The sequence below is a fragment of the Aquarana catesbeiana genome, linkage group LG02 (genome assembly GCF_042186555.1).
Source record: "Aquarana catesbeiana isolate 2022-GZ linkage group LG02, ASM4218655v1, whole genome shotgun sequence".
NCBI lineage: Eukaryota > Metazoa > Chordata > Amphibia > Anura > Ranidae > Aquarana > Aquarana catesbeiana.
In genome coordinates, this window is record NC_133325.1 from 166439953 (window position 1) to 166452920 (window position 12968).

A 12968-nucleotide genomic window follows, 5' to 3' on the forward strand; every position below is an offset into this window, starting at 1 on the left:
GTAAGTACCCTTATAACTGTATTGGGCATACATAATAAGATGTGATAATGTGGTAGAACTCTGGCAATATCAGCTGAACTCAGTGATAGTTAAAGGGTTAAAGGTAGCAGTAAAGTGTCAGGGATTGCCTGAGTCCGGAGCCACCTGTGAACGGAACGGACCAATTTAGTTTTCAGTTTTTTAACCACTTCAATACCAGGCACTTAGACACCTTCCCGCCCAGACCAATTTTCAGCTTTCAGCGCTGTCGCAATTTGAATGACAATTGCGCGGTCATGCTACACTGTATCCAAACAAATTTTTTATCATTTTGTTCCCACAAATAGAGCTTTCTTTTGGTGGTATTTGATCACCTCTGCGGTTTTTATTTTTTGCGCAACAAATAAAAAAAGACCGAAAATTTTGAAAAAAAACAAGTTTTTCTTTGTTTCTGTTAAATTTTTTTTGTAAATAAGTACGTTTTCTTCTTCAATGACGGGCACTGATATGGCTGCACTGACGGGCACTGACTGGCACTGATACGGCGGCACTGATGGGCACCGATGAGGTGGCACCAATGAGGTGGCACTGATGAGGTGGCACTGACGGGCACTGATGATGGGCACTGATAGGCGGCACTGGGCACTGATAGGCGGCACTGGTAAGCGGCACTGATGGGCACTCATAGGTGGCACAGATGGGCACTTATAGGTGGCACTGATGGGCACTCATAGGTGGCATTGATGGGCACTCATAGGTGGCATTGATGGGCACTCATAGGTGGCACTGATAGTTGGCACAGATGGGCATGGATGGGCACTGATAGATGGGCACTGATGGGCACGGATGGGCACTGACAGGTGGCATGAATGGACACTGATGGGTGGCACTGACGGCACTGGTTGTTTGCAGTGATGCCCCTAAGGGTGGCATTGTTGGGCATCACTGCAACATAATTGTGCCAATCAGTGCCCATTTGTGGGCACTGACTGGGCACACTGGGCACATGTGGATGGCCATGGGGTACATACCTGGCCATCCACATGTTGCCCCTTCCCTGGTGGTCCTAGTGGCAATCCCTGGTGGTCCAGTGTGGTGATCTTAGGGGGGGCTGCGCTGATAAACAATCAGCACAGACCCCCCCTGCCAGGAGAGCCGCCGATCGGCTCTCCTCTAATCGCGTCTGTCAGACGCGAGTGAGGAAGAGCCGATCAACGGCTCTTCCTATTGACAGCGTGATCAGCCGTGATTGGACTCGGCTGATCACGTGGTAAAGAGCCTCCGCCGGAGGCTTTTTACCAAGATCAGTGTAGCGGTGTGTCAGACTGACACACCGCTCCACCGATCGCCGCGATGCGCGCCCCCGGGGGCGCGCTGCGGCATGTTATCCTGCTGGACGTCATATGACGTCCAGTCAGGATAACACAACCACTTCCCGGTGTCTTGTCAAATACAGTCCCCTGTCATATAGTGTCCTCCCTGTACTGCGCAGGCGCAGTACGGAGGACAAACGAGACGCCGAAAGTCTCCGAAGTTTAACAGCTGATCATCAGCTGTACACGGCGCCTGCGCTTTTATTCTCACCCTATGTCCAGGATCATTCCCTACTATCCAAGTGGACATAGAGTGAGAATAAATAGTTGCCGAGCGCAGCGAGGCCGTGCACGAAGCGTGGCGAGCGAAGCGAGCCCGCGAGGGGCCCTCTTACACAGCCATCGCTAAGAACTGCCGAAGCGCCGTGTACAGCTGATGGTCAGCTGATCAACTTCGGACATTTTCGGCAGCTCCTTCTGCTCCGTACTGCGCAAGCGCTGCGCCTGCGCAGTACGGGGCGGACACTATCCGATAGGAGGACACTATATGGCAGAACACCGGACGTCAATCCGCTATAGGGCGGGCGGGAAGTGGTTAAAAAGAACTGCGTTTTTTTTTTTTTTTTGCAAGGTACGACATTTGAAATAGTCAGTCTGTCTAAAACGACATGATCTGCAGAATGACGACATGTGCAATACCACGTTCATGTTCTATATGTTTTATGCAGATAGCATACTCGCCCACTATTAAAAGTTTTTGTTCCTTTTTAATGAAATTTGCTGCTGTCTTTTTTTCTTTTTTTTTTTGTCCTTGGCGGTATCCCCCTGTCAACACTGAATATCACTTAAACATGGAAAAGTCCTCTCTCTTTGCATATTACATTTAGCTCCTATTATTGTTGATGTTCCCTGTATATTCTAATGTAATATTTAAAGTATTTATTAAAGGTATTTAAAAGAATTTTTAAAAAAAACAAAATAAATGGAAAAAGAAATCAACAGCAATGGCCCCTTGCAGCCAAATGTTCACAATAAATGCTGTCCACGTGTATGCACATTACAAAGATGTTATATGTGTATGGCTTTTGGACAACCTAATGGTTCACTGAGACAGGCACTGAGACCCGTCCTCTGTGCTGAGCTGCTTTTTGCTGCGTCTGCATCCACCTCGGGGCTACATGCAGGCAGCCCATAGAAGAGGATGTAGATGCAGCAGCAGCACAGACACAGTTGCATGTACAAAATTTTTAAATACAGTTGAAACTGCATTCCGTTCACACTGATGCGTTTTTTCATGCTTTTTGCAGAAACACAGAACATGGTTTTTTAACATGGGTTCCTATGGAACACGTTCACATCAATGCATTTTTGTGTGGAAAGGGTCAGGGGACGTTTTAAACGCAAAACGCTGCTTTTTTGGTTCAATAGATTTCAATGGAGACACTGCAAAAAAGTATCTAGTGCGATTTTGACGCGCCTTGCATGATTTTATCTGCCTAACAACAAATTGGCCAAATAAAAAGAACAAAAAGTATCAAAAACGTGGAAAGCACAGCAAAAAGCACTGCAGAAATGCTCAAAAGCAACATGTTTAGGTGTGAATGGAGCATATAGGTCAAACCACGGTATAAAGCGCATATATATATATATATATATATATATATATATATATATATATATATATATATATTTTTATGATTGGAGCCCTATGTCCGATATGGACATAGATAACATTTATAGTTAACATAAGACTTACCATCGGAAATAGACCTGGAAGTTTGGACTTACCATGTGAAATGGACCTGAAAGTGTGCCTTGGTCTGATGGATGGTATGCCAAAATAAGGGGGCAAAAACATTCAGGTAGGGGTATAATATTTTATTGGTTTTCAGTTATTCATTGGGCCAATTTTGAAAACGCCTGTGCCATCTCTACTTGAGGATTAGGGATATACCGGGCGAAGCAAGCTGACTTCCACCTGCCTAGTCTTTTAATGACATGGTCTGGGACCCCGTGGCGGGATGCTGCGGAGGCTGCTCCGATACGAAAGGAGTGTCCGGAATACTGACTAGGGTTAAGGTGAAGGTTGCGGAGAAGTATCCTTATGTGTTTCACAAACTGACAGGCGCTTAAGGGTTTAACTGGGAAAGGTAGAAGAGGACTGGTGTCCGGCTGTTTAGGCAGGAGTGACACAAGACGGTTGAGTACGGTGACTGGACACCAGCTGTTATTGGTTTTGTAAAGGTGAATGTCCACTCCAGAGCCTGTTTGCTGGGTCTTAGAAACCTCAAGGTGAAGGACGAAATGGTCTTGGTAGCGAACCAAGTGCCGTCTGCGTAGTACTTGGCCTGCGGGGTTGTTACTGGTGAATTCGCCAGGTCGCAAGAACCGTAGTAGGCCAAATATATGGCTGCTTGTAGGACCATACTGGGAAGAAGACCAAATGGAGAAGTAGTCAGGATGGTCGAAATATCCCTGAAGATGGGCCCCGTAATGGGTAAGCGTTTGGTGCTGATCACTGATTGGTGTTTCTGAATGCCACGTAGGATGGCTCGTATAGCGTGGGACGAGAACAGTGAAGCCTTTGCGGGGTCTTGAAGAGTCAAGAAATGTTGTATGCCGGCTAGGTATAGCCGAATGGTATTATAAGATAAGGCCAGCTGAGTGTGGCAATATGAAATGAAGGCCAGTACTTGCTTGACACCTGTTGTTCCTTTGCAGCAGGGTGCTAGGAATTTATTGAACGCCTTCCAAGCTATCTGGTAGGCTTTGAGTGTGTTATGGGAGAGTTAGTGATTGATAAGCTGCGTTGCTCCTTGTAAATGTTCTACTAGTCCAGGGTCAGCTGTGACCAGACAGGAATAGGGGCCGACACTGGATTGGCTCCGGGAACCTGTTTGAAAAAGGAGGTGTAATTAAAATGTGACAGTGCGTCAGCAGCTAGATTGTATTTGCCTGGAATAAATGAACAGTGCATGTTAAACTGATGTTGTAAAGACAGTTGTACCAATCTGCGCAGGAAGGACATGACTGATAGGGACTTTGAACTGCCTTTGTTGACAATGTCTGCCGTGGCCTGATTGTCGGTAGAGAAGACCACGGTTTGCCCTGTCCAACGGTGACTCCAGAGCTGTGCGGCTGCCACTATGGGATAGAGCTCGAAGAGGGAGGATGTTCAGGTAAAGCCGGGTATCAACAGTATTTGTTGAGGCCAGGGTCCTGAAAACCATTGGTGGCCAAAAATTGCCGCGAAGCCTGTAGAAGCTGCGGCATCTGTCACCACCTGGGGTGAAAGGGCCGAAACCATGGGTATAAATAGGGATATGCCATTCCAGGCGGACAGGAATTCCTCCCACGTAGATAGGTCCGCTATTGCTGCGGAGTCTAGACTTAGGATCTGATCGGGGTCTTGTGTTTCTGACAGGAATCTCAGCAGACGTGACATGAAGGTGCGGCCTTGTGGAATAATTCGCATGGCGAAATTAAGCATTCCCAGGAAAGATTGCAACTGCTTTTTGGTACACCCCCTAGTGTGGGTGAATTTGTGAAGGACCGCCCTAATGCGGGTTAGTTTGTCGTGGGGGAGACTGGCCTGCATGGTGCAGGTGTCTAAATTGACCCAGAGGAAGGTGATGTGTGTTGGGCCGTCGACTTTGTGCTCAGCGATGGGAACATTGAGATTCCCGAATACAACTCTGAGTTTGTCGAGGTCTCCTGGGGGCCTGCTGGGTGGTTCTATTAGTAAGAAGTCGTCCAGGTAGTGGATGACTTCTTGGCACTGAGCCTTGTGCAAGAGTATCCAAGCGAGGGACTGAGCGAATGTGTCGAAGAGCCAAGGGCTATTCTTCGAACGGAACGTCAGTTTTGTGGCAAAATAGTATGCCTCCTTCCACTTGATGCCATGCCAGCACCAAAGGGATGGGTGGATAGGCAGGAGCTTGAAGGCATCCGAGATATCGGCTTTGGAGAGCCAGGCGCCTGTACCTGCTTTGATGATTGCTTGGATTGCCATGTCCACGGAGGAATATTTTAGGGAGAATTCTTCGGAGGGGATCAGGGAATTGAGACTGGGAATGTGGGAAGAATGAGGCGCAGACAGGTCCTACACCAAACGTAATTTATTTGAGAACTTGCCCTTGACAAGCCCAATAGGGCTGACTCTCCAAGTACTGAAAGGGGGCTGAGTGAAGGGGCCTATAACGAACTCTCGGTCTACTTCTGTCTGTAAGAGCCGATCTATGGCCTGTTCGTCAGTGGCCGCTGAACGAAGATTCCTACATTCGTAGGTACTGTGGGGTAGTGAAATGAGGCCTGTGTGAAACCCTACTGTGAATCCCTGGATGAGGTAGGTGGCCAGGGAGGGGGTGGGGTGTGAGGTGAGGTAGAGTCCTAGCCACAAGACATTGATCCGGCTTAGTCATGCCCTCTTCTGTTGTTTGACTTTGCACAAGTTTCTTGGGTGCGCTCTTTGGCATAAGGTGCAGATGTGGAGTAGGCGGCACTGACTGAAGTTGCAGGACCCATAGTTGTAATTGTTGCAGATGGCTGCCCCTCCCACGGTTCGGACTGGGCGTCTCAATTTGTCCACCGGAGGCGTTTGTTCAGGGGCCGACTGACCCTGAAGTGCATCGGAGGTAGAGGGAAATTCGAAGGGACGTCTGATTGTCGCATTGACGCACCAGGTGGCAGTGTGAGTGGAGGACTGGCAAATCGCACACAGGGTTGAGCGTAAGCCGGCAAAATGGCGGCAGAACAGCTCTGTGTCCATGAGACTCCAATTTGTTGTCGTTTGAAACTGTGTGAATCTGGCTGCCGCCTTTGCGGAAAAGGAACGGTGGTAGTCGTAAAAGGAAAATCCTCCATACTTGTAGCCCAAGTCTACTACCGTATGGAGGTATAAGTCCAGCTCTTCCCTCAGCATGCCAAAGGCCAATGTGAACTCTGGGACAGATCATTTCCGATTCAGTCTGGGGTCTTTGGCTTTAAGGACCACCGATACGTCACCCCAGGTATAGGCCTTATTTTCTGCCAGGTCGTGAACAGAAATCAGGAGAGAGGCCAGGTTGACGTCCCTGCCGTCCAAAATGTCCTTCCTGATGCTGGTTGGAACCAAATGGGAGGGGTAGACAATGGGGCTCCACCCTGTGGTACCTGCAGGAAGGGGTGTCAAAGCTTGGGTTGCGATTGGGTCGGGAATAGCCGCGGCCGGCCGAGCCTCCAGGAGTGCCACCCTGGTTTGAACGTCCGTGACTGAGGAAGACAGGGACGACACCATAGTGTGAAGTTGTGAGATGGCAAAGGATATCGACTGGAGAGATGCCTGCTGGGTACTGGATCCTGCTGCAGCTGGTGGGGGGAAGAGGAGCTTGAAGAGCTCGCCTTTCCTAGCTGTAGCGGAGAAGGGCACTCTGCATCTTAGCTCTGCCGTCAACTTGGGGATAGTCCATCCCCTGAGGGACTGCACGCTGCCGCTCTCTGAGACCGGAGAAGGTGACAGAGGGGCCGTGAGGTCTTCACTGCTGGCCTGGGACATGGTTGATCTGTCCTTGAGATCGTGTTTTTTGGTTGACTGTAACCTATTGGGGGTGACATGAATTTCAAGTTTGCTTTGTTTCCCTGAGCCATACTTACCCAACTTGTTTTCTTCCTTTTTGTTTTTTTTTTTTTTTTTTACCTGGGGGGGATATCGTCCAACCTGGTGCAGGGTGGACCTACTGAACTTTGACTGACCTGGAGGAAAATGAAAGGTGATAATTCGTGAAGGGTTTGCTGACTAGCTTGAAGCAGTAACTTGTATGGTGATTGCGGTATAGCGACAACGAAATGATTTGAAATGTTTGCCTTGATTTATGAAATGAGTGAAATAACTTGCCATGACAGAGGTCCGGCTCGGTCATGCCGCGACTGCGACTGACCACGAACTGGGCTCTGGAGCATGTACTGAAATGAGGCAACCGAAAGAACCATTGGTGCACACCGGGACGAAGCGGTGCATGTTTGATGCAACTGGATTCGAATCGGAGCGCAGTGTGAAACAACGAAATGACAGAAATGTTTTACCTTGACCGAGGCTCGAATTGGTTGTGCCGCCTCTGCGACTGACAACGAACCGAGCTCTGGTATAGGTGTGGAAACAGCCGAAACAATTGGGGCATTCCGTGACGAATCGTGCATCTTGGATGTGACTGGCTTCGAAACGGTGATGCGAAATGTGGGAGTGAAATGAATGGTTAATAATTCTCATGACAGAGATACGGATCGGTCGCCCGATACCTGCGACTAACTACGATCCGGACCCTGGAGCATGTACTGAAATGAGGCCGAGCCCTGGGGCACGCCGTAACGAATCGGTGCATCGTAGATGCGACTGGATTCGAAGTGGAGCGCGGTGAGTGCAGGTGTAACGGTTTATTTGCCATGACAGAGGCGCGAATCGATCATGCCACTATTGCGGCTGACTACGAATCGGACTCTGGAGCATGTACTGAAATGTGGCAAGTACCTGGGGCACGCTGAGATGAATCGGTGCATTTAATGCGACTGGATTCGTATCGGAGCGTGATACGTGGCAGTGAAATGATAGCCATGACAGAGGTACGAATCGGTGAGTCGTAATGAGCGACTGGCAACGAATGTGACTCTGGAGCATGTACTGAAATGAGGCCTTAAGCAACTGGGGCACAGCGGAGCGAATCGGTGCATCTTTGGATGCAACTGGATTCGGATCGGAGCGCGGTACGTGACTGAAATGAATGAAATGATTCGAAATGGTTTGAAATGTTTGAAATGTTTTTAGAAATGTTCTGCAATGAGAAATGACTTGGTATCGACCTGACGTGAGTCGTTAAGAAATAGCGAATTTACGAATCACAACGGTTGTCTACTGACGCATGGTAACAATTTGTTAGACATGCTTGAATGGAGCGACGTCTACGTCACGGAGGTCTATAGATAATGAAACGGTAACATGACGATGGTGCGAGTGGTATACATTACGGTTACGTAGTGAAATTTGCAAGTGATTCGTAAGTTTGATATCACGGTTTTAGTGACATGATATCTAACAATGCGTGAAAACAAAAGTCAGTCGGAACCCTACCTGCGACAGCCGAGCCAGACACGTGGTACGAAAATCCGAATCGGTAATACGGACTTCGAAACTCTCGAGCACGGAAACTTTTACGAATGCGGGAACTTGCGAGACAAAAACTTGCGGACGCTGGTATTTTGGATAGTCGGCCTAGTGACGTATATCGCGCACAGGAAACCGACAAGCACCACAGGTGAGCGGGCTGCTTAAATACCCCCCGGGCTCCTCCGATAAATTCAGGCCACCATACTGGCCTTTATATATATATATATATATATATATATATATATATATATATATATATATATGATGCAGTTTATTAATAATTACAATTGCAAAACCATGCAGCGCTTTTTTAAAATTAATATTTTATAAAAAAAAAAAAATAACGCATATAATGATTTTATGTGACCCAATGATTGCCACAAAATTATCTCATACAAAAAACATGCAACATAATATGTATCATAAAAGATTCTATGACCGGCATGTACAAGCATCGGATCAAACCGATCTTGATTTGATCAGGTGCTTTGGAGGCCAGATGAGAGATAATCCAGATCTCTCCATAAAGAGGACCTGTCACTGCCCATGCTATCACAAGGCATGTTGTTTATCCCTGTTGTATCCCTTGTGATAGCAATAAAAGTAATAAAACAAAAAGTTACAGTGTAAAAAAAATAATAAATTGAATAAAATAAATTATAAAAATACAAAAATGTAAGTGCCCCATCCTACCGTGCTCACTCGCAAAGGCAAATGAACGCGTTGGTCCGTCAGGCATATGCAAACGGCCATCACACCACACATGTGAGGTATCGCCGCAAACCTTAAAGCAAGAGCAATAATTCTAGCACCAGACCTCCTGTGTAACCCTACACTGGTAGTCTGTAAGGGCTTATAAATTGTCACCTATGGAGATTTTTAAGTGTTATAGTTTGGTACCGCTCCACAAGCGTGTGCATTTTTAAAGAGTAGCATGTTAGGTATTTACTTGGCGTAACATAATCTTTTATATTTTACCAAACAATTGGGTATTATGTTGTGTTTTTAAAATTCGGTAACGTGTATTTTAATTTTTTTTAAATCGATGCGCAAATACCGTGTGACATAAACTGCAACACCCACCATTTTATTCTCGAGGACCTCTGCTTAAAAAATATCCAATGTTTAAGGATTATAGGTAATTTTCCAGCAAAAAATGTAGATTTTTACATATATATATATATATATATAAAGAAGTGTCACATATGGCCCAGAGTGGAAGTGGTTAAACTGTAGGACACTCCTGCCAGTAAATTGTGTGTATCCTGTGTTTTATGTTGTAAAACTCAGCAAGCCTGAGTCCTTATCGCCTCTTCAGACCTGATTCCTTTTCAAACACAAATTACAACAGTGAACACCCTAAAGAAAGGTTACAAATAGCATGGCCCTGCAAGAAAACCAATACTATTTAATCTCATAAGATTTTTGCAGCCACGGTGGTTATCACCTATAAAGAAAAAAAAAGGCATTCAAAGGAAGCATTCAAGATATCGTCAAACATATTGTCAACAATGGCGTCCCTAGGGGGGGCTAGACCCAACATTATGCTGTGCCCCACCATGTGCCCCCCCCATTAAAAAAAAACAATTCTTTTTTGTTTGCATTTGTAGCGGATGCACCACATCTTACTTGGGCCGCCGGCGGAGTAACACAGTCTGTATTGAGAGGGAGTGCGTCCTCAGTCAGCTCCTGCGGGTGATTCCTCCCCCCTCCCTGACACCGCATAATGCGAGCTCTCACACAACCACGGCCACCCAATCTGCTCCTTCCCCTGCATCCTCATTGGCAGGGAGAGGAGCGAGTTGCAGGAAGGACTCCACCAGGACCCTCAGTTAAAAATAGACTGATTTCTCCTGTCCTTAGGACAGGAGAACCAGCCTGTAAATTCCAAGAGATGCCAGACCAGCGCTGTCAATAGCAGGGACATGACAGCAAGAGGAGGCTGGGGAACCCCACAGTGGCAGAACACCAGGGCCCGGTAGCAAGACAACCTTTGCAACCCTGATGGTTCTCCCACTGCTTTGGACCCTTATATCTTCTTGGTATGCAGGTGACATATATCTCTTGTTTTCTGCCACCCTGGGGGGCCCCAATACAGTAGGAAGGGAGCTCACTGCAGAACATGTGAAAGAGCCCGTTGTGGGATCGTAGTAAAGGGCCCCAGGAGATATATATATATATATATATATATATATATATATATATATATATATATATATATATATATATAAAAATTGCATTTTATAGTTGCCCCCCTACTTTTGTCTCTGTGCCCTCATGTGCCCCCCCTAAATATGAAAGCTGGAGATGCCACTGATTGTCAAGCAGAACATCCTCTAAAAATGTACTCATTAGCTATTACATCATAGTTGGAACTGACTTTTCTGTATAGGACCCCATTCACACTTAGGAAAGAGGCCGACTGCGATTATCCATGGGAGATCTAACATGGTTCCCTGCGAATAGCTGCAGATGGGAAGCCTCATTTAAAGCAATGGGAGACAGACAGCACTCGCAGCTATTCGTTTGGAACTGCACTAAAAGTCCAATCTCAAAATCATCCTTTATTGTGCATATAAGATCCAAAAGGGGAAGTTCCACTTAAAGTCCTCCCCCTCCTCTACCACATTTGGCATGTATTTGTTCTTTGGGGGGGGGGCAGTTTTGACAAGGAGGGCTTCTGATGTGAAGTTATTTTTATCAAGGCGGTTGTGTGCATTGTCCCAGGCTCATCTTTCCCATTGATAAGTAACATTGGTGTTTTTACATTTTAGATTGGGGTGCCTTGAAATTTTGCATATTTTAAAGGGTGCCATGACTGAAAGGTTGAGAAATGCTGGTAAAAAATATGTATGAGAATGGCACAATGTCTACAGGTGAATTTGACAGCACATGCAGCGTATGTGCATTCATTTATTCAAAAGACTTTGAGTTATGACTTTTCACCTAATTTGTCTCCAACAAATGCTGTGAAACTCTGAACTCCAAAGATATGAGCATGTGAAAAGGCTTTTCATTCTTCAGAGTTTGTGTATTTGTGATAAATAATAGACATATCTGCAGATTTAAGTCAGTTGATTTTTGATAAAACACATCTGAAGTAATTTATCAAACAAGGACGTGTAAAATCACAAGTTATAGTATAACTAAAGGCAAACCTTTTTTTTTTTAGTTTTGGATAGAGTGGAGAGGGATTAGACCTGTCTGTTTTTTTTATTTCTGTCTGTACCCCATCAGGGAGATTCATTCTCTCTATTTGCCCTATTTACTGTTATGAGAGAGCCAAAGTGAAAGAAAATCCCAAACGTTGGGTTGTCACCAAAACAGGAATAGAGGGGAAATCTTCCAATATGGACGCTAGTTCTGGTGACAGCCAGGGATTCCCTGACTTTTGAGGGATCTCCTCTCACTTCCTGTCTTGACTATAGGACAGGAAATTAAGGAAGCTCCCCCCAATGGGAAACAAATGGCAAAAAAAAAAACTTCCAGGGCTTATACCCCACCCTTACTCTATACAAAATAAAAAAATGCTTTTAGTTCTACTTTAAGCACAGTTCTTAAAATACTTGTAAAGCCAAAAATTTTTTTTTCTTATTTTGGATAGGGGGAAGATAAAACCACTGTCGGGTTACTGTTGTTCTCTGTGTCCCTGCTGGGGAGATTTAAAGTATAATTAAAGGCAAATCTTTTTTTTTTTCGTTTTGGGTAGAGTGCAGCGGGATTAGAACGCTTGTCAGTTTTTATTGCTGTCTGTGCCCCCCGTTAAGGAGATTCAGCTGCATGCTCGGATAAGGGTCTGGTATGGATCTTGGGGGGGGGGGGGGGGGACCTCACGCACCAAGATTATCCGACTTGCAGTTTGAAAGGGAGCCCCGCCAAAATGTAAGAAAAAAATTTGCGTGAGGTTCCCCCCAAGAGGATACCTGACCCATCATTCTGGTATGGATCTTAAGCAGAACCCCCCCCTAATTACTTACCTGAGCCCCATCTCTCTCCAACGATGTCCACAAGTGTTTTAGCCGTCTGGGACTCTCCTCCTGATTGGCTGAGACACAGCAGCGGCGCCATTGGCTCCCGCAGCTGCCAATCAAATCAATCAGGGGAGTGAGGTGGCGGGGTTGGGGCTCCATGTCTGAATGGAGACATGGAGCTGTGACTCGGCTCGGGTGCCCCCATAGCAGGCTGCTTGCTGTGGGGGCACTCGACAGGAGGGAGGAACCAGGAGCACAGAAGAGATTTTTTTTTTTTTTTAAAACGAGACTTTACAATCACTTTAACTCCACCCGAAGAAATACAATTACAGAGCTTATTAAAAATATTGCAAAAGTCCTAAAGGCTATTTTGTGGAGGTATCATTTATTTTTATTTTATTTATTATTTATTCAAAATAAATTAAAAAATTGGTAGTTTACTTGCTCTAGGTACTGCAGATATTTTACATACCGACAGAAGTGTATAGCTTGCCTTCCTTTTGCCCAATATAGACTTCCTGAGGTGTAGAAGAATGGAAACTGGTTACTGTTCAGCCTGTTATAAAGGCT

At 45.9% G+C, this 12968-nt stretch overlaps 1 protein-coding gene across 2 annotated transcripts in view; it reads left to right on the forward strand.

The window, feature by feature from the left end:
- Window positions 1-12968, forward strand: part of B4GALNT1 (beta-1,4-N-acetyl-galactosaminyltransferase 1) — a 254061-nt gene that overhangs the window by 111386 nt on the left and 129707 nt on the right. The gene's annotated exons all lie outside the window — the stretch shown is intronic.